Source organism: Myxine glutinosa, chromosome 11 (assembly GCF_964187855.1).
Source record: "Myxine glutinosa chromosome 11, kmMyxGlut1.1, whole genome shotgun sequence".
Taxonomy (NCBI): domain Eukaryota; kingdom Metazoa; phylum Chordata; class Myxini; order Myxiniformes; family Myxinidae; genus Myxine; species Myxine glutinosa.
Genome location: NC_136271.1, coordinates 33,588,239 through 33,611,858, shown reverse-complemented (window position 1 = coordinate 33,611,858; position 23,620 = coordinate 33,588,239). Strand labels below are relative to the sequence as shown.

At 47.5% G+C, this 23,620-nt stretch overlaps 1 protein-coding gene across 2 annotated transcripts in view; it reads left to right on the top strand.

Annotated features, from left to right (window-relative positions):
- Positions 1-23,620, top strand: part of LOC137436563 (uncharacterized) — a 59,454-nt gene that overhangs the window by 18,314 nt on the left and 17,520 nt on the right. The gene's annotated exons all lie outside the window — the stretch shown is intronic.

Sequence of the window (23,620 nt, the reverse complement as noted above, 5' to 3'; positions counted from 1 at the left end):
TAGGGTTAGCTTGTGCATGTAAGGGGTTACAGTTAGCTTGTGCATGTAAGGGGTTAGGGTTAGCATGTGCATGTAAGGGGTTAGGGTTAGCTTGTGCATGTAAGGGGTTAGGGTTAACATATGCATGTAAGGGGTTAGGGTTAGCATATGCATGTAAGGGGTTAGGGTTAGCTTGTGCATGTAAGGGGTTACAGTTAGCTTGTGCATGTAAGGGGTTAGGGTTAGCATGTGCATGTAAGGGGTTAGGGTTAGCCTGTGCATGTAAGGGGTTAGGGTTAGGGTTAGCTTGTGCATGTAAGGGGTTAAGGTTAGGGTTAGCATATGCATGTAAGGGGTTAGGGTTAGCATATGCATGTAAGGGGTTAGGGTTAGCTTGTGCATGTAAGGGGTTATGGTTAGCTTGTGCATGTAAGGGGTTAGGGTTAGCATGTGCATGTAAGGGGTTAGGGTTAGCCTGTGCATGTAAGGGGTTAGGGTTAGGGTTAGCTTGTGCATGTAAGGGGGTGATGGTTCTTCAAAATTGAGGAGGTAAGTGTATATGTTGCAGGATTAATGGGTTCGCATGTGGTTGGAGAGTGTACGGTGTGAAGGTTGCTGTTAGGTTGACAGAAAGTGGTTGGAGTCGTTCTTTTTGGTGAGGGTCGGTGCGGATGTGCCTGGCAACAATCGCGTGCGTGCATTGCATCGTTCATCATGCAAGGTGGGTTTCTCAGGTGTTACTTTTGTGCTTTGTTTTGGGAATCTTTATTTGTGGTGCAGTGGATTCTGGGAAGATGGTGGAAGGGTGCAAATGGCAAGGTATGTGACTTGGTGGTAGCTTATTGGCCAGTCGTAATATTTTCAGAGAGGCGAACCACCTTGAGATAGTTGCTCTCCTCAAGTGGCGTTGAATCAGTGTTTATTTGTCTCACGAGGTTCTTGCAATGCCCCCGTCTCTTTGTGTCTGACTGTGTGGCACATCTATATATTTTCGCTTAAAAAATGTTTTTTCTCTGCAACCCCTTGTCTGATCGATGCAAAACTTTAAACACAGGAGGGATTCCCCATGGCAATTAGTGTCCCCCGTTGCACCGCGGAGCGAAAGGGGGACTATGGTTTTCCTCTCCGTCCGTGCGTGCGAACGTGCGTGCATGCGTAAGCGAAGGACCGAATTCTAATTTGGTGTGTGGGTGCAACCCACGTCAAAATCCAAGATGGCCGCCGCCATGTATGTCTGACGCCATGTATGTCTGAACCTTGTGAGCGGAATATCTTGAAAAATAAGCGAAGTACCAACTTCTAATCTGGTGTGTGGGTGTATCTAGGCATAAAGAAGAACGTTATTGTAAATTGGGTCGCCACGTCAAAATCCAAGATGGCCGCCGCCATGTATGTCTGAACCTTGTGAGCGAAATATCTTGAAAAATAAACGAACTACTAACATCTGATCTGGTGTGTGGGTGTATCTAGGCATAAGGAAGAACGCTATTGAAAATTGGGTCGCCACGTCAAAATCCAAGATGACCGCCGCCATGTATGTCTGAACCTTGTGAGCGGAATATCTTGAAAAATGAGCAAAGTACCAACTTCTAATCTGGTGTGTGGGTGTATCTAGGCATAAGGAAGAACGCTATTGAAAATTGGGTCGCCACGTCAAAATACAAGATGGCCGCCTTGCGTATTCCACTTTGTCAACTCACATCACCAACGACGGGGGACCTCGGCGTAACGCTTGTTTTATTGATAACTCTGATGTCATAGGTCATATGGTATGACAGCGTCCCATATTGGATTAAAGGAAAAAAAAATTGTACATAATTTCCTCTGAAACCGCTCAACGGGAAAAAATTGAAACTTGGCATATGTCATCAACTTCCCATTGGGAATATGGGGCGATTACGATGACGTCATCAGTGAAGAGATATTCCAGCCATAAATGAATTGAAATCCTTATCCAAAAAATCTGAAACTTAATTTATCTGATCTATCACCTAATGTGAGTGAACAATTAAATTTATGACGTTCATAACCCATGTCAACAAACTGTGACATAATAGGATGCATAGATGATACGGGTATATGGGCAGTGATCAGTGAGTGAGTGAGCCATAATAGTGGCATGCTCGGTTATGAGGGTATATTTGTTCAGAATCAACGAGTGAGGTGAGACTATGCCTGAGCTATAGTTACCTGAGACATTTTTCAGCTCTATTTTGGCTCTTGTTGCCAGATACTTCTTTCCCAGGTTAACATAATTTACCATCCTTTTTGGGGGATGTTCCCACTGGGCAGAGATGGATTTACTTGTGTATTTGCATGTTGATACGATGTATGAATACATGTATTTTACCACCTACCACAGCATAGTTCCATTGAGGTCAGTGTTGAAACAACAATGATGAGGTCCTTTGACTGATGACCCATGTGCCATGCCAGTGAGGCATGCTTATGGATGCAGGTGCTTTTTCAATGCACATGTTCAGAACTAAAACGAGGCTGTTAGGATGACCTAGGTGTATGCACACTCACCTCTAAGCTGTCTAGCATGGGTTCGAATCTTGACCCAGCTATAAACTGTCAACCCTGTGTTTCTCAGGCACGGTGAATCATCAATGTGTGTTCTTTGCCATGGATGGACGTTAAACTGGACGACGCATCTGCCCTCATTTGCTGGTGGACTAAAAAATCAAATTGTGCTCTTTGCAAAGATTAAGTGAGCTATCCCTGGAAGTCAGGCCAAATTCCAAATTCCTGTCCTAACCTCAGTCGAATGTTAGGCCTGGCCAGCCGGTACATTAAAGACTTTGGCTAAGCATCATCCCCCTCACCCCTCCAACCCGGCCAACGCCACAAGAATTTGACAATAATTGTGGCCATTAAAGATATTTAGAACTAAAACTCACACACAGACATTCACACAGACATGCACACATACATGGACACACACAGACATGCCACAAACACGCACACAGACATGCACACAGTCATGCACACAGATACGCACACAGACATGCACACAGATACGCACACAGACATGCACACAAACACGCACACAGACACGCACACAGACACGCACACAGACACGCACACACACACGCACACAGACATGCACACGCACACAAACACGCACACAAACACGCACACAGACATGCACACAAACACGCACACAGACACGCACACAGACTCGCACACAAACATGCACACAGATACGCACACAGACTCGCACACAAACATGCACACAGATACGCACACAGACATGCACACAAACACGCACACAGATACGCACACAAACATGCACACAGATACGCACACAGACACGCACACAGATATGCACACAGACACGCACACAGACACGCACACAGACACGCACACAGACACGCACACAGACACGAACACAAACAAGCACACAGACACGAACACAAACACGCACACAAACACGCACACGCACACGCACACAGACACGAACACAAACACGCACACAAACACGCACACGCACACAGACACGCACACAGACACGCACACAGACACGCAACAAACACGCAACAGACACGTACACACACACTCATAAACACAGCCATATACACACACACACATACACACAGGCACACACATAAACACACACATAAACGCACACAGACATGCACACACACAGACACACACAAACGCACATCTTCATTTACAATATCTAATTGCAATGTTATTCAAGTTTACATTTGTAAAACCCTATAACACTGTTTGCATATAATATTGACAAATGGAATAATTCTATATTTTACAATAAGATGTTTTAATCGTTTTCACCCAGTACTGTACAGCACAAGAGCTTACTTATTAAATCAAAATGATTTGTGATGTTGCACAATGTTCCTCAAATATGTGATACTCGCCATGCCATGCTGGTCTTGATTTGTCTTAACATGACAATAGCACTGACCATGTCATGTGTGGCACTGTCCATGTGTGTGGCACTGGCCATGTCATGTGTGGCACTAGCCATGTCATGTGTGGCACTGGCCATGTCATGTGTGGCACTGGCCATGTAATGTGTGGCACTGGCCATGTCGTGTGTGGCACTGGCCATGTCGTGTGTGGCACTGGCCATGTCTTGTGTGGCACTGGCCATGTCATGTGTGGCACTGGCCATGTCATGTGTGGCACTGGTCATGTCATGTGTGTCACTGGCCATGTCGTGTGTGGCACTGGTCATGTCTTGTGTGGCACTGGCCATATCATGTGTGGCACTGACCATTCCGTATGTGGCACTGGCCATGTCGTGTGTGGCACTGGCCATGTCGTGTGTGGCACTGGCCATGTCGTGTGTGGCACTGGTCATGTCATGTGTGGCACTGGCCATGTCATGTGTGGCACTGGTCATGTCATGTGTGTCACTGGCACTGACCATGTCATGTGTGGCACTGACCATGTCATGTGTGGCACTGTCCGTGTGTGTGGCACTGGCCGTGTGTGTGGCACTGGCCATGTCATGTGTGGCACTGGCCATGTCATGTGTGGCACTGGCCATGTCATGTGTGGCACTGGTCAGGCCATGTGTGGCACTGGCCATGTCATGTGTGACACTGGCCATGCCAACCACTGCACAGTTATAGTGTTGCTACAGTAGAGTTCACCTGCATTACTGCATATCAGGACAGGGTGTGGCCTAAGCACCTCGATCCCTTTTCTGCAGCGTTTCTTGACTTTTATCAGAGTTAGCAATCAGCACAATGTTGATTTAACATTGCCTGCAATAACTTCCCACACCCTCTTTTACGCAGTAACAGGTGATTGCAGGGCTGATAACCTTTTAGTTTTCAAGCAGAAAATCCAGTTTAATGGGAATCTGTGCAGACTTTTGTCAGAAGCGTTGACCAACACCAAAAGTATTGCAATTTTGCACCTTATTTTCCGACAGCGAGCAACTAAAGTTTGAAAAAAATGTGGAGTAATGGGTGCATCTTACTTTAAAATAATTTCTTTAAGTACAGGTACCAATATCACCACATTCACAAGTGGGAGGGGAGAGAAGTGCGGGATTATATCAAGATTTGTTTTTCGCAGGTCTGAGTGCTCCACATGTTTGTTGTTGTTGTTGTTGTTGTTGTCATTCTTGCTATGGGTCGATTTTTCAAATGTGCACCCATTGGTCAGACAGCTGTCGGACCACACCCACATCTGTCGCTCGACTCCACCCACCATGGTGCCGAGATGAAATGTTATGGCTGCCATCTTGTTTCCTGCTGGGCCTAGCATATTAGGCCTATATAAGCCTCTGCTGAGTATTCACCGTCCAGCTTTATTGTGTCGGATTTCCATTCGCTTTGTTTGGGTCGAATGTTAAATTCTAAGTAAGGTTTAATCAAGCCCATATGAGCCTTCCTAACAGAATAGCACAATGTAATTTTTGAACGGCACCATTTCCGCGTTTCCCAATCAGAATCACCTCGTCGGTCACGCTGAGTGATAAAGTCCCGTACCTCGAATGACCACGCACAGGTTTTTATGAACAAAAGCTTTATTACCGAAGAGAGAGCGGGAGGGAAGAAACTTGGTAACTGAACACCCTCTGACGTTCTTGGGCGTAGATCTACTCTCGTCTCTCATCTATATACCCCATGGAGGATAATAACATAACCCTTCCTGTCGCTTCTATTTGGACTGGGTGAACAAGTTGCCTGAAACCAGACCCAGCTGTCCGTCAGATTAATAATTTATATTGAACCAAACCGTGAAAACCCTCGGAGATTAATTGTATAATACCTTCAACAGCAAGGATGAGGGAGTTGAGTGGACAGAGGTGAAAAATTTATACATGTATATGTACAGTCACGTGAAAAAGTAAGTACACCCCATGTAAAGTTTTGACTTTTTCAACATATTTTAATATACAGCTATTTGATCTTCATTTCAACAATATTGATAGACAAAGGTGACATAATATAACAAATATCATGAAACATTTACATTTTGTAGTCCATTGTATAATTTAAATAAACATAAATGCAAATTTCACATGTTGAAAAAGTAAGTACACCCTTGGCTCGAATAGGTGGTATTGCCCCCTTTGGCAGAAACAACCTCAAGTAGTCGTTTCTTATAACTGTCTACCAGTCTCTGACATCGACTGGGAGAAATTTTTGCCCACTCCTCCATGCAGAATTATTTCAGCTGTGCGATGTTTGAGGGGTTTCTTGCATGCACAGCTCGTTTCAAATCCCCCCACAACATCTCGATGGGATTTTGATCCAGGCTTTGACTTGGCCATTCCAGAACCCTCCATTTCTTTCTTTTCAGCCATTCCTTGGTGGATTTTGTCGTGGAAGTGTAGGGTGAGACTCAAGACGCCAATGGTCGGAAACAGGTTTTACAAAAGGTCACAACTTTATTAACTGGTTATTCACTTCATTCCATTACCAAATAATACCGTTTAACTCAATGGACCAGGTAACTCTATCCGCATAGTCCCTCTTTCGTGGCTGCAGCGCCGAACCCGTGGTACGCGTTCATTCCGTCGGGCAGGGCTTCTCGTGGCAAGTGCTCCTTGACTCCAAGTCTCTTCTGCTTATATCGGCAAACTTCAGTTAATCCTCTGTCCGCTGAAATCGTAATCCCTTCTCCGCTGCTTCTAATCCGTTCTCCGCAAACGTTACTGGTCGCCTCACTGGCACCAGCTCGCTCTCCTCCCTGCTGGGAATTTGCTTCATCCACTTTGCATCCCGATGAAAGACAATAGTACGGGCTTGGGAATGTGTGTTAGCCCGGGGTCGTGCTAAAGCTACACAACAGGACTCCCAGCTTCGACAGGGCGAGATGCATTCCTGACATTCTTACGACCACCTGCTCGTACCTTGGTTCGTTACCAGTTCCAACCAATAAGTTACACTGAGTTACACTTCCACAATTTACTGGTATGTTTAGGGTCATTGTGATGTTGCAAGGTCCACCTTCGGTTGACCTTCAACTTTCTGACAGATGGCCTCACATTATCCTCAAGCACCCTCTGGTACAATGAAGAATTAATAGTGGATTCTATGATTGTGAGCTGCCCAGGCCCTGATGCAGCAAAGCTGCCCCAAACCATAATATTTCCACCACCATGCTTTACAGTTGGTATCAGGTTCCTGTGGTCAAATGCTGTCTTTGGTTTTCGCCAAACATGTCTTCTGGTACTGTGGCCAAATAGCTCTACCTTTGACTCATCTGTCCAGACCACATTGTTCCAGAAGTGGTGGTCTTTGCCAAGGTGTTCATTGGCAAACTTTAGTCTTGCCCTGATGTTCTTTCTGGACAGCAAAGGTTTCCTCCTGGCACACCTCACATGTAGATCAAATTTGTGCAGCCTCATTCTAATGGTAGACTCGTGCACTTTGACATCAACAGTGGCAAGAGCTACCTGTAGGTCCCGTGATGACATTCTGGGGTTCTTAGAGACTTCTTTCAGCATCTTGCGGTCTGCTCTCGGGCTGAACATGCTGGGGCGGCCTGGCCTGAACAAGTTGGCAGTTGTTTGGAATCTTCTCCACTTGTAGATGATCTTCCGGACAGTCGAATGATTGATTTCAAATTGTTTGGAGATCTTTTTAAATCCCTTCCCAGACCCGTAGGCATCTATAACCTTCTTTCTGAAGGCATCAGAGAGCTCTTTTGATCTCGGCATGGTGACACTGCACACTTCAACAACAAAGAGCAACCCAAACTAAATGTCTGAGGTTTAAATAAGACAGGTTCCTCCAAGATCCTCTCTAACGATGTTCTAATCATTTGCACCTGAGCTGGTGCACCTGATTCTAATTTTAGGTATTTGAAGTAGTGATAAATGTAAGGGTGTACTTACTTTTTCCACATGCGAAATTTGCATTTATGTTTATTTAAATTATACAATGGACTACAAAATGTAAATGTTTCATGATATTTGTTATATTATATCACCTTTATCTATCAATATTGTTGAAATGAAGATCAAATAGCTGTATGTTGAAAAATGTTGAAAAAGTCAAAACTTTACGTGGGTTGTACTTACTTTTTCACGTGACTGTATATAAATATATCTATCTATAATTCCAGTAATCTCTGTGTGTTTGTTTGTACGTTTGTACGTTTGTTTGTCTGTGACCGCTGTTTCTCGACAACCACGGGTCCGATATACTTTAAACTTGCCAAGTATATTGCTGGGGACCCGAGGATGTGCCTTTTCAAGGTTTCATATTAATCGGACAATTACTTACCGAGCTATGTCCAAAAAACGATTCAACCAATCAGAGAGCAGCGAGCTATCGCGTGTGCCGAACGTGGCGGACACACTCTGCCTCGGATGGCACATTTGAGAGCGTATTCATTTATTTCACGTTTGCAAACTATGTTGGCGCTATGTTGGCGTTAAACTATGTTTTAAAACTAATAAAAACCCCGGGGGGATTGTCACTGTACTCGCAAGCCGTTCGCCGTTCGCTTTGGCGTTGCGAATGGACCAAAACATTTCATGAACCAAACCATTTCATGTAAAGCGTTCGCCGTTCGCTTTGGCGTTGCGAATGGACCAAAACATTTCATGGACCAAACCATTTCATGTAAATAGAGGGGGGGATATAATTTTAGATATAGATATAGTACGGGCATGCCCTAGTATCTATAATAATAAAAGGCAGTGTCCGTCTGTCTCCTCCATAACTCCAAAACCATGAAACCTAGCGGCCCCAAACTTTGCATATGCTCGCCTCACCAGGCTAGTGTATATATATCTGTGCAGTGTCTGTTTTGTCTTGTCACTGAACTACTACCTCAAACTTTTGTGAAATCGTTCCAAAGTTCTGGTATACACCTACCTCTCCCGTGTGTATGTCCTAAGGGTATTTTTTTGGAAAATATTTGAAATGGGGAGAGAGAGGGAAGCACACAAGTACAACAGCAGAGAACATTGGTTTGATTGGCAATTAAGAGGGAAGCACACTTCATGAGCCAATTGTCGTAAGTTCAGGACTCTCCTTGATTCAAGTTGTTTATTAAAGACGATACCAAGCTCTCACCGAACAGACCACCATCATGACTGGCAGCAAGCGACCACCAAAGCCATGCTTCCAGATGTCACTACCCAGTACGTAGTACCAATCACAACATCTCCCTTTCATTGAAATTATTATGTTTGTCTGCAACAAAACAATACTAAACTAAGGCAAAATAATAAACACAATCAGATGCAACTTAAGCCACACATAGATGGGATCTGGGGTAACTGAACCACACATAGATGGGATCAGTCACCACAGTTATAACTCTTAACCAAAATGTAATTACTGCTCAGTATGATTAGCTAAAACACCGAATTATTCCAATGTCCGCCATTTCAATCAACGGATTGTCTCTGCACCAACATTACATGAGCTGATTTCTGATGGTCGTTATTCACCATCACAATACCTCAATGATTTTCGAATCAAACGGCCTGATCTGGTCGAGTACTGAGAGTTGTCCTGCCTTGTTGTCTCGGCCTTGTTGTCTCGGCAATTGTCATCCTTGGAGCTGGAGCAGCCGTTAGTTTCCATTGCCGAAGCGTCGTTGTTGAAATGTATGTGTCGAGCAGTTGGTAGACTTTGATGTGTTGGTTGGGTCAGTTCGTCCTTCCACTTGGCGCCACAATCGGGTGGATGAAGTTCACGCAAGTGTGCCCTGGTTCTTTGAAGACGCGTCCCATTAGGCGTCTGTACTATATATGAGCGGGGTTCATTACAGCGAGCCACAACTTTCCCGGGGTACCATTGGTGCGTGTCCTTGTTCAGAATCCGAACCCGATGTCCAATAGCCAATTCAGGTAATTGCGGCCCAGCCGTTCTGTTGTATTGCTTCGCCATCCGGTCTCCACGTTCATTCAGTCGTTCCTGAATTTCCTGATGCATTTGTTGTGCAGGAACCAACAGACGACTTGGTAGGTTGGTGCGTATGGGCCGGTTGAACAGCATTTCGCTTGGACTTGGGAGGTGGGAATCTACAGGTGTGCACCTCAGGTGTTGTAGTGCAATATCTATGTCACTCCCTGATCTAATACACTTTTTGATCATGTTCTTCACAGTTTGGACTTGTCTCTCAACCAATCCATTACTGCGTGGATACCTTGGCGATGTTGTCGTGTGTTTTACATTCCATTTGGTACACATATCACAGTACGGCTTTTTTTTTTTCTTTTTTTTTTGTATACTGAATCGAGGCTCGTGAAAGAGCTAACATTTACTTCACAAACAAATCAACCAGACAAACAAAATATATAAAAAGCGGGAGCGGAAAACAAGATGGGGAGAGAAGGTGAAGCACACAAACACAACATTTGAGAGCAGGGAGATGTGTGGAAGGGAGAGGGCTTGGGGGGAGGAGGCATGGGAAGGGGGGGGGGGGGGGTGGAGGGAGAAGTATAAAACACAAGGACACCAATGACTTCCAGGACAGAAGTTGGTATTTCAAAAAAGTGGAATTGGGGTGAAATTAGCAGGGGTAGAAAAGATCAAGGTTTTGGATGGGGGAAGATAAGAGATGGTGGTGAACAGCTGTTTTAAAGACCTGGAGGGTGGAGTGGGATTGAAGAGAGTGAGGGAGTTTGTTCCAGAGGCGGGAGAAAAGAGGAATGAAAGAGTGAAGGTGAGCAGAGAGTCTTGATTTTGGCAGTTTGACCATAAGAGGGTTGCAGGCAGATCTTGTGCGACCTGTAGGAATATTTGCGGGACAGAGCCCAGAGAGAGCTGGGGGGGCAAGGCCAGAGAGGAGTCAGTAGAAGATGGAAAGACCACCAACACATATTGAGGATGTGACACAACATCCTCAATATGTGTTGACCACCAACACAACAAGACCACCAACACAACAAAGACCACCAACACATTGTGGCTTACCCACATATTGAGGTCCATTGTCCGATATGACCTCCAGAGGTGGGCCGAACATACTGAAACATTCAGATGTGACCTTGGCTCCTGCACTGCTCGTCGTGCATTCCATTCTCTTCACAACTTTATACTTGGTGTAATAATCCGTCACCAAGAGGTAGGTCTTCCCGTGTAGCTCACACATCACTGGCTACCTTTGTCCATGGTACCGGTGATATCTCATGAGCTATCATAGCCTCACGCCTTTGTTCTGATTGGTTCTCTTGACATGCCTTACATGTTCTGACAACTCTCTCAATGTCCAGATATATACTTGGCCAGTAAACACATTCGCGTGCTAGACGTTTTGTCTTTTCGATCCCCATATGCGCCTCATGGAGCTGGTCGAGGATATCCTTATGTCGCTGCTCTGAAATTAGTACCTGTCGACCTTTGAATAGAACCCCATCACAAATACCAATTTCATCACGGTATGGCCAGTACGGACGTAGGTCCACAGGCAGCTCTGTAATCCTAGTAGGCCAAACTTTATGAACAACGTGCTGCAATGCTCGAAAGGTTCTCAGCCTTTCCACACTCTCTGAGTTGGTCCTGTTTCCTTGAGCTGAAATCAATGAGGTCAAAGTGATGATGATCATCCACATCATCAATCTCAATACCATCTACACGTGTGTCCAACTGCAGTTCCTGATTGTTCTCTGGGTTCGGTAGCCTCAACAGTGTGTCTGATAACATCATCGCACGGCCGGCCTTGTACTCCAGATCAAAATCTAAGCCTTGGATTTTCACAAGAAGGCGCTGGAGCCATGGAGGGGAGATTGTAAGCGGCTTGCTGATGATCATGACCGATGGTTTTTTTTTGGTTTTTTTTGTATACAGAATCGAGGCTCGTGAAAGAGCTAACATTTATTTCACAAACAAATCAAACAGACAAACAAAATATAGTGTATGTGGTCTGTGTATACCTTGAAGCGTTTCCCAAACACGTAAGTATGGAACTTCTGTATGCCAGCAACAAGGGCCAGGGTTTCTCGTTCAATGTTTGAATATGCAGAGTGGGTGTCAGAGTTCGTGACGCAAAAGCTACATGCTTGTCATCCTGCAAAAGGCATGCACCCAGTCCCTTCTGTGATGCATCCCCTCCAAAACTGTCTCCTTGTCATGATGATAGTATGTTAGACAGGCGTCTGCATCAACACTCTGTTTCAGTTGCTCAAATGCAAACTGATGGTCTTCCTGCCACAGGAATGGCACTCCATTCTTCAGTAAATCTCAGAGGGGTGCCACTTTATCCACAAAGTGAGGAATATCTGGTGACAGATAGTTCATCAGTCCAATGAATCGGCTCAAGTCTTCCTTATCCTGCGGTGACGGCATCTTCTGGATGTCGCAGATCTTCCCAGGATCAGGTGAGATTCCATGTTTGCTGTAGATCGAGCCGAAGAAGTTGATATGGTCGGTCTTGATGATACATTTCAAAGAGTTGAAAACCAGACCCTCCCTTCATGCGACTTTCATCAGGTTCAGAAGATTGCGATCATGCTCCTCTTCGGTTCGTCCTGATACCGCCACATCATCGGAAATACCAATATAGCCTGGTGCTTGCTCGAGTATGCGGTCCATAGCTTGCTGGAACAGATCCTGGCTGACACATAACCCAAAAGGCAATCTCTTGAAGCACCAGCGCCCAAAAGGTGTGCGGAATATGGTCAAATCCTGGCTTGCCTCATCCAGATGCACAGCCCAATAGCCAGCCCGGGCATCTAATTTTGAGAATATTGTGGCATCAGCAAATTCTGGGTTCAGCTCGTCTCTTGTCAGTATCTTATGTGGACACTTCTTCAGCCAAGAGTTCAGGCATTTCGGATCTAGACATACTCTTAAACTCCCATCTTTCTTTACACTATTACAGATGCAAGCGCACCAATCCATATGATAGTCCACTTTCCTGATGCCCTGTTTTTCCATTTTCATCAGTTCCTCCTTTAACTTCCCTTTGATGTGAATACTACACTTCCTTGATGCATCAATCGATGACTTTGCATCCGGCTTTAGATGAAGTCTCACTTTTACTTTAAAATTCCCAATGCAGTCAAACCTGTCCGGCAATAGCCTTTTCAAATCGTCCACGGAATTCACCTTGTAGGGCTGTTTATTGTGGCCCATTGGTTTCGGAATACTTGATGCTGGAGTTGCGGCCTTCATCAAAGTCTTCCGTTGCCCAGCAATGCTGTTTATGGTGACAATGTTGAGCCGTTCCCATGCCGGTAGTCCAAGTACTGCAGGTCCAGGTACTTCAAACACATAGAAACCTGTACTTGAACCAATCTGAGTCTTTATATCGACACAAGAGCTTGAGGATTCAGTGCCACTTGATCTCACTGCCATTGTAAGCAGTAAGCTTGGTCCCACCAAGTGGAGTCAGTTTTGATATATCCATTTGTTTCCATACATGTCCTTCACAATATGTGTTGGCAAAGTATTCCCTGACACACCTGTATCCACTTCCAACTGCAGTTTGTATACACTTTCCATATCAGGGTATACAATGTTCAACAATGTGTCCACTTCATCCCTCGTCTCCTTCATACACAGTGCGGATACCCTGATCACGTGAAACGGCTTGGTGTGTTCATATGCGTCAGTGTCACTTTCGTAACTGTCTTCATCACCTTCAGTAAAATACCCCGACACTTCATTCACCGAGGTCCCATTATTGTTACTTCCCCGAAGCATACCTCTGAACTTGCTTCTGCTGATGCGACGGCCTCTTCCACCCATTGCAGGATGGCGGCTCCACTCGTGTCCATCAGCATATCTCGTGCTTCGTTTGGGATTTTCACAACAACGGGCCCAGTGTCCCAGTTCACCACGATACTTACAATAATCATTGTATGCTGGGCAGTTCCTTGGTGGATGTGATAGTCCACACTTTTTGCACTTTTGTCGATGTGTCATGGCATTCACAGACGATGACGGCCCTTCCATCTTCTGGATGGCCTGCTTTCCAATTACCATTGCTTCCTACTTGTATCCCTCACTTAAAACCAGGTCCATGTCGTACCCGACCTCCTGGTCGAGCAGATGCTTTTGAAAATCATCATGTGGGGTGCTCGCAACAATGAACTCAATAATCCGTTCAGAGAGTTCTGCTTCGGAGAAATTGCCCAACCTTCCCTTCCGTCGGCATCGGTTGACATAATCATCAATGGACTCTCCTTTCTGCCGGAATCTCATCATTTCCAGCCGGTGAATCCGAAAGTTTACATGAATGTCCACCTGATCCTTGAATAATTTATATAATTTATCTGGATCCTTTTTATCATCCTCACTCAGAATCGATGCATTGATCCGCCTCAGTCCTTCGTCTTCCACAGCAATCTGAATCTTGATGGCCTGTCTGGCTTTACCATCGATGCCGTGTCCGACAGCACCAAGTTCATCGTTGCTTGAACAACTTGAAAGTCTCCGCCAGCTCCGAGCTGGACCAGTCCATTGGCGGGAACTTCGCCATGTTGAAAAACGCGGAACGTGCCGCCACGGTAATCCACCAAGGTCCAAAGTCCAAATTCGGGAAAGAAAATAAAACCAAAGGCCAAACTGCTTGTTGATCTTCAAGATCCCGCCCCTGCCACCATGTAGTAAGTTCAGGACTCTCCTTGAATCAAGTTGTTTATTAAAGACGATACCAAGCACACAGAACAGACCACCATCATGACTTGCAGCAAGCGACCACCAAAGCCATGCTGCCAGACATCTCTACGCAGTACGTAGTACCAATCACAACACCAATGAGAGGACAATGTGCGCTCTGCAACGGGGGCCTTCAATTCTAAGCAAATCGAAGTGGTGCCCAAATAGTGCGGTCTGAGAAGGAACTATGGAAAAAATGAGGAGGTGGCCCTGTGCTGTCTTGTGTTAAAGGTGTAAGTATCAACTCAATACTGTGTAAATACTGTAATTGCTGAGTGCACTATAGGTGCAGTGGCATCAGGGGTAGATTACAGGTGGTTCCTGACTTTAAATATGCTGTCTGTGCAGGTAAACAAGTGGCACCTGTCAGAGTGGAAAGATTAGCTGATGGGGACATATCCGTGGAATGTGTAGATAAATTGTGTTACCTTGGTGATATGATTGCTGCAGGTGGTGGTGCAGAGGCAGCAGTGATTGCAAGAATTAGAAGTGGTTGGAGGTAGTTTCGGGAGTTGGTACCCCTATTGACATCAAGGGGGATCCCTCTCCAACTAAAGGGAAAACCTTATGCAGCTTGCGTTAGAAACGCGATGTTGTCTGGCAGTGAAACCTGGGCAATCAAAAAGGAGGATGAACGGACGTGTGAACGAAACGAAATGAGAATGGTGAGATGGATGTGTAATGTGACACTGAGGGATAGGAAACCAAATGTGGAATTAAGAGGTAGGTTAAGTTGAGAGATAGCTTCATGAATCTAGCACTGGTTGATAGTCTAGCATGATGAATCTAGCAGAATATCTTCGTTCAAGATGTCCGAAAAGCTTACACATGCTCTATGCATTATCTGGAAAAGTGCATTGATTTCTGAGAGAATTTAGCAAAACGAATCTTGAACTCATTTCGGTTATGTGGCTATATAGAAAGCATGATATTTATTCTCCCCATTAGCTTTTCGTCACCCAACTATCTTACTTGCTAGGTTCAGTGTTTCGTCCCATACTCCCTTTCCTATTTTCCTATTTGCTCATTCCCCTGATGTTTGCTCATTCCCCTGATGTTTGCTCATTCCCCTGATGTTTGCTCATTCCCCTGATGTTTGCTCATTCCCCTGATGTTTGCTCATTCCCCTGATGTTTGCTCATTCCCCTGATGTTTGCCCCAATGTTAGTTCAACTCTTTCTACAAGCTAGGTACTCCACTTAAGCTGGGCAAACCTCTTCAGCTGGACTAGCTTTCTATTTTGACGACAAAGTTAGTTATTAAAGTGGTTCGAGATGAACTAGGCACAGAAATGTGATAAGTGCATGGATTACGGATGTAGCCTCTAACGTACTTCAAGTTGTTCAGCATGTTTGTATTTGTCCTACGATACCTAACAACATACTTATTTGTGGAAGGCATTTTCTTTGTTATGTAGAACTTGTAGAATGATGAAAGGGATCGGATCCAAATTGGCATGTTGAAACGCCAAAAGGGGAAACTAGAACGGGCACTCGGTAGAGCGCATACCTTCGCCGCAGCTACTGTTCTGTACTTGGCATGGGAGTGTAGGGAACAGAACAACAAAAATACGATTTTGACCTTTTCGTGACCTTGACCTTGACCTTTGACCCGATTGCTCCCAAAATCTAATCAAATGTGTCCCGTATAATAACCAATCATCCCACCAAATTTCATGCAATTCGGTTGAATACTTTTTGAGTTATGCGAATAACATACACACACACACACACACACAGACATACAAATAAATACACAGCGATCAAAACATAACCTTCCGCTTTTGCGAAGGTAAAAAGGGAAAACCAAAAGGGTCAAACCTTGTGATGCTCTGGAGGGCAAGTCGGACTCTTTTATTGATCGTTTATCCCTTTACGTGATATAAAAAGGGATTGTACGAGTGAATAGGGAATAACATACCTATTGGTCCAATTCGCAATGCCTCATATCTTTGGGCACACATTGAGCAAAACCAGTCTTTAACTAATTTCAGCTGATGAGGTATAAAAGGCAATTGGGACTGAACGAGTTAAAGAAAACAAGATGTAAACTTGTTTTACTAGACAGTCTGGATTGATAAATCCAGAATATCTGGTAAAATCAGTGTCCACACATTACACTCACTGCACGCTGATGGGGAAAACCAGGGGAGATTTAGCAGTTGCTGCTTTCATTGCCTCTCTGGGCTCGAGCCTTTTATAATGGAATAATCGAGAAACCGCGACAGCAATGTTCATTCTCACAGTTTTGAGTTCATGGTGCAGGAGCTGTGGGTTGTATAAGAGGCTAATGACCCACATTATGATTAAGGGATGGATCACAGGGGCAAGATCCCATAGCACTCTTTCTGCTCAGTCACATACATGCATGTCAAAGCGACCATCGCATGTATGAACTCGGGGAAAGGACATAGCACCATGTGGCCTAAATGATAGAATAGACTAATGGATGTGTTGGATCCCACACCATGGTCTGTGTAGCAAGCATGCTCTTCTGAATCACCAAATAATAGTCTCCATCAGCCCAAACAACGTGCAGCAACTCTCAATGACCAGCAGAGAACTTTCAACAACTGTTGCTGCACAGCCAACTTGCACCAACATCTAGTGTCACACAGCCAACTTGCACCAACATCTGGTATCGCACAGCCAACTTGCACCAACATCTGGTATTGCACAGCCAACTTGCACCAACATCTAGTGTCACACAGCCAACTTGCACCAACATCTGGTATCACACAGCCAACTTGCACCAACATCTGGTATCGCACAGCCAACTTGCACCAACATCTGGGATCGCACAGCCAACTTGCACCAACATCTAGTGTCACACAGCCAACTTGCACCAACATCTGGTATCGCACAGCCAACCTGCACCAACATCTGGTATCGCACAGCCAACTTGCACCAACATCTAGTGTCGCACAGCCAACTTGCACCAACATCTGGTATCGCACAGCCAACTTGCACCAACATCTGGTATCGCACAGCCAACTTGCACCAACATCTGGTATCGCACAGCCACCTTGCACAAGCATCTAGTGTCGCACAGCCAACCAACATCTGGTGTTGCACAGCCAACTTGTACCAACATCTAGTGTCGCACAGCCAACCAACATCTCGTGTCGCACAGCCAACCAACATCCCGTGTCGCACAGCCAACCAACATCTTGTGTGACACAGCCAACTTGCATGAACATCTAGTGTCGTACAGCCAACTTGCACCAACATTTTGTGTCGTACAGCCAACTTGCACCACCATCTAGTGTCGCACAGCCAACCAACATCTACTGTCGCACAGCCAACCAACATCTACTGTTGCACAGCCGACCAACATCTACTGTTGCACAGCCAACCAACATCTAGTGTCACACAGCCAAACAACATCTAGTGTCGCACAGACAAACAACATATAGTGTCGCCAACCAAACAACATATAGTGTCGCACAGCCAAACAACATCTAGTGTTGCACAGCCAACCAACATCTAGTGTCGCACAGCCAAACAACATATAGTGTCGCAGAGCCAAACAACATATAGTGTCGCACAGCCAAACAACATCTAGTGTTGCACAGCCAACCAACATCTCGTGTCGCACAGCCAACCAACATCTAGTGTTGCACAGCCAACCAAACAACATATAGTGTTGCACAGCCAAACAACATATAGTGTTGCACAGCCAACCAACAGCTGGTGTCACACAGCCAACCAACATCTAGTGTCGTACAGCCAACCAACATCTAGTGTCGTACAGTCAACTTGCACTAACATCTAATGTCGCACAGCCAACCAACATCTAGTGTCGCACAGCCAACCAACATCTAGTGTCGTACAGACAACTTGCACCAACATCTGGTGTCGCACAGCCAACCAACATATACTGTTGCACAGAGGTATAAAACACATGGACACTGCTAAAAGAACTTCCAGCAAAGAAAGAAGTCGGGATTTCCAAAAAAATAGAAGTGGATCTGGGGTGAATTAACGGGGGTAGAAGAGATCAAGTTTTGGATGGGGAAAGACAAGAGATGGTGGTGAACAGCTGTTTTAAAGTTGACCCCATAATCAGGCTCTTCACATGTTCTTGGGGATCATTCTTTGGAAGCTCTCTTGGATAGGTTATGCAATATGGTTTTCTCACCCCCTTCCTCTCCAGGATAGATGGAATACAAATTAGCTGCATCTGCAGAGTAAACATACTCCAGTCTGGAATGTCCACCTAACCTGTAAAATGTAACATTTTCAAAGAGAAAAACAACCCATAAAAGGATTCTCAATCGCTCTTTAATGAGGCCTCATCCAAGATTCCTCCTGTGTCTGGCCACACCGTCCCTGTTTCCACTGTTCACCCAATATGGAATGGTCAGGTCATCGTGATCCTCATATCCTCGCATCGATCATTTTTTATGGGTTATTCTTACGTTGCTTTATTCAGAGTGGGGTATTGACGTTATTTCAGATACTAGGGCGTGCCCGTACGTGGGTGCAAAAAAACATGCGTGCAAACAACAACAACAAAAAAAAACTTTGAAACCACGTGGCAGTAACGACCACAGAACCCCCCCCCCCCTCTATTTACATGAAATGGTTTGGTCCATTCGCAAAGCCAAAGCGAACGGCTTGCGAGTACGGTAGAACCCCCCCCCCCTCTATTTACATGAAATGGTTTGGTCCATTCGCAAAGCCAAAGCGAACGGCTTGCGAGTACGGTGACCATACCTTGGGAACCACTTGTCCGATTAATTTCAAACCTTGAAAAGGCACATCCTCGGGTCCCCAGCAATATACCTGGCAAGTTTCAAGTATATCGGACCGGTAGTTGTCGAGAAATCGTTGTCGCATACATACACACACACATACACACAGAGATTAATGGAATTATAGATAGATGTCGCAGGAGTGGCCTCGAGTCGTGGACGTCCGAGGTCTTATAGACACCGCCCAGCGGTTTAAGGGAGCACCAAACCTGGGTTCAACTTTGGTACAATTTCACCACATTCTCCCCACCGTTAGAACTATACTGCCGCTCGGCAGGAAGCGAGTGCGCGTCAGCATTAATGGATTGAGGAAGTCATCATTTTATTATTGGGGTGTTAAAGACATATTTCCCTATAAAGTCAGTCGGTCCTTCCATAGCGGTCAGGGTGGCGAAATTACCCTGCCAACACAGGGTCGGAAACTACCGGGTACGACATCCCCAAGCCCGGAGTCCCCCTGCTTCGGAGTAGCCGCTGGAGGCAGGTGTCGGAGGGGCACCTCAGTGCCTTCACTGCTTCAGGCAGGGGTGTATCAGGCGAAGGGAGGGACGGTCACGTGGGTCACAATAGTCTAGTCTTACAGCGGGGTCGTCGGCACAGTAGCTAGATAGGATACGTTGTACCTTGGCGAAGAGCGAATGTCCATTCGTCGCAATGCAACACATGTGTAAATCAGTAAGCCTCTTTACAGTAAGCTGTAACCGTAAGTAAGGTTACATGACAGGAGGCCATTACAGTAAGTCCATTGCAGTCTGTACCTGCCTAGGCTCCCAAGGGTAGATGATCGATCCATGTTAGGTCCATGTCATGGAATTACAGTAAGCAAGTACAGTAAAGAATTACAGTAAGCTGTAACAGTAAGTAAGATGACATGACAGGAGGCCATTACAGTAAGCCCATTGCAGTCTGTACCTGCCTAGGCTCCCAAGGGTACATGATCGATCCATGTTAGGTCCATGCCATGGAATTGCCGAGGGAGAGAATCGATGAGAGCCATAACGAGAGTTACTCGACACCGGCAGCGGCCCTGTTGAATCACGAGACTCGAGCGTCCTCTGACGGCAGCTCATACGCATTACAAACTCTTGTTTCGGCACGTGAATCTACCGTTGGCAGCGATCCTTCGCACGAGACACGAGCGGCCTCTGAAGGCTGCCTGGACGACCGGCATGGCTGATTACGATGACGCACAAAACGACCGGAACGCGCCTCCCCAGCGGAGCGTGCAGAACCTCCGCGATGCATACGGCAATCCCGTCCTGCAGTACAGCGCTCGGAGGATCGGAGAAGATCGGCTTTACCGGCTGCCGAGAGAACGTCCCGGATGGACGACAAAAACGACCGAAACGCGCCTCTCCAGCGAAGCGCGCAGAACCTCCGGGATGCATATGGCAATCCTGTCCTGCTGTACAGCGCTCGGAGGATCGGAGAAGATCGGCAATACCGGCTACCGAGAGGATGCCCCGGATGGAAGGATTGTCCCATTCAAAGCGAATTGAATTGTCCCATTCACAAACCGAGAGAGAGTCCCGGCTGGACAAACCTTGTTTGTCTCAGCGTTGTCCCGGATGGATTGTCTAGATGTCGAGATGATTGTCATGCTAGATGTCCCGGATGGATTGGCCATCCACGGATGTCCGACCGATCCATCCATTCAACGCCTTCATTGCATGGCACGGATCCAGCCGGACCGCAGATGGATCGACCATCCACGGATGCAAAGACTCAGAGACCCAAAGACAGCCATCGCCCCGGATGGACTGTCCATCCATGCTAGATGTCCCGGATGGATTGTCCATCCACGGATGTCCGACCGATCCATCCATTCAACGCCTTCATTGAATGGCTCGGATCGACCATCCATGGACTCAAAGACTCACTCAAAGACACAAAGACATCCATGGACGTCATCCTGGGTCCCCACAAGGGGCGAGGTGGGAGTCGTTATACCGAACGGCATCCGGATCGCGGATGGATTGTCCATCCTGGGTCCCCACAAGGGGCGAGGTGGGAGGTGTTATACCGAATGGCATCCGGATCGCGGCATCCGGATCGCGGATGGATTGCCCAACCTCCTGGGATCCCACCCCCCCCCCCCCCCACCGAGGTTGCAGCGGCGCGCTGCATACCGAAGTCAGACGACCTTCACAGTCTGGGTCAGTCTGAGTCACAGTCAGTCTGGGGCAGAGGGAAAATGGAATCAGACGAGGCGTCTCGCAGTCTCGAAATGTGCGTGGATACGAGCCAAGAGCTCTGTCCGATAAACAACAAGCCCAGAGTCAAGGGCGAGCAGGCAGTACGGTGCCCCCATTACTTGCGCAGGAGACAAGGGAGTCGGGCACGACGCTCAACGTCACCATTTCACGAGGTCACCGTGTACTCCCTAAACGGCGCGGGCGCGCGACCTTGAGGTAGCGCTGCGTTACGTAGTTTACGTCGTTTACGTAAAGGACATTTGGTACGTAGTTTACCAAGGTACATGGAAATGTAAACGAATCCCCGATGATGAGATCGCGTGAAGCACGCAATTACGTTAATGACGCCGTAGAGCAAACGCGTGATTAGTCGGTGACGTCATCAATTGGTTCGGGCGCTCGCGGTTCGTTGGCGAAACCGAAAGTCGTCCTCGGCCTGTCGAGCCAGCGTGGCACGCTGAGACGAGAGGGCGAGCACGCTGGGCCGCAATAATTTGCACGGCCTGAAGTAGCGTCTCGTTCGATGGCTTTCGGGCAGGGTTTGTCCGGGGTTGAAGTGGGGAATAGCGGCAGCAGTGCGGTAGTTATCAACGGTATCTAGCATGATACGATACATCACGCCAACACAAATCACATTTCACAAATCACATTTCACAAATTCCCCGAGTGCCGTGAACCCCTTAGAACCCTTTTAAGATTGTTTATTAAGGTTATGACAGCGGAAGAAGATGAAAGTTTAGGAAGACCATGCTCGGCGAGTCCCCGAGTGGAGCCAAACGAGCCTCACGCGTTGAGGCGAGTCTGGGCAGTGGTGTTCGCCGGCCTCGCTGAGAAGCCATGCGTAGGTGGGATTCCGACCAGCAGCAACGGGGCCACAGAGTAGTGCCAGCGAGGGGAATCGCATGCGCTTCGCGTGAAGAAGGGGTCCATCCAGCGAAGATGCGGCGCGCGCGACTGGCGCGTCGTGCCTAGTGAGGATGCCATCCAGCGATGGTGCAGCGCGTGATTCGTGCGTGAGGAGGTGATTCCGGCGAGCAGCGATAGGAATCGCCGGCCTCGCCGAGTAGGGCCCGCGAAGGGAGCAACGTGCGGCTTCGCGGCGAGGAGGTGATTCCGAGCAGTGATCGGAATCGTCGGCCTCCCAGAGTATTGCACGCGATGGGTGCAGTGCACGACTCGCGCGGAGGAGGTGATTCCACCGAGCAGCCGGAGTGAGCCGGCCGTGTGAGGCACAGCGTGATTCCGACGAGCAGTGCGCGATTCGCGCGGAGGAGGTGGTTCCACCGAGCAGCGAGGGGATTCGCGTGGAGGAGGTGATTCCACCGAGCAGCCGGAGTGAGCCGGCCGTGTGAGGCACGGCGTGATTCTGACGAGCAGTGCGCGATTCGCGCGGAGGAGGTGGTTCCACCGAGAAGTGAGTGGTCAGGGTGAGCCGGCCGTGTGAGGCACGGCGTGATCCCGACGAGCAGTGCGCGATCCGCGCGGAGGAGGCGATTCCACCGAGCAGCGAGTGGTCGGAGTGTGCCGGCCCGCGCGGAGGAGGCGATTCCACCGAGTAGCGAGTGGTCGGAGTGTGCCGGCCCGCGCGGAGGAGGCGATTCCACCGAGCAGCGAGTGGTCGGAGTGTGCCGGCCCGCGCGGAGGAGGCGATTCCACCGAGCAGCGAGTGGTCGGGGTGTGCCGGCCCGCGCGGAGGAGGCGATTCCACCGAGTAGCGAGTGGTCGGAGTGTGCCGGCCGTGTGGAGGCATGGCCGACATGGGAGTCGTGATCACTCGCATGGGAATCTCATCTCGGGCTGAGGCACGCAAATCTAGGATGATTCTCTCGGACGGAGCCGTTAGCGTTTCGAGCAACCGAGGCTAGACTCGTACCTTCGGCGCCAAGCGTGTCCGTCGTTCCGACGGGGTTGCGGCCCAGGACATTTCCCAGTGGCCTCCTTCAGCAGGCGCCTTGCCGGAGTCCGTCACGTCTGCTCCGGCGTCCGGGCCCCAGGAGAGCAGTTCGCGCTTTGACGGCGCGGTTCCGCAAAATGCTTGCGCTTCTGGTCCCGTCGAGGTAGACCGGCAGCGAGAGTCGTCGGAGCTCCGTGGCTGGAGCTGGCTCGATGGGCTCTCAGCTGGTCATTCCTCT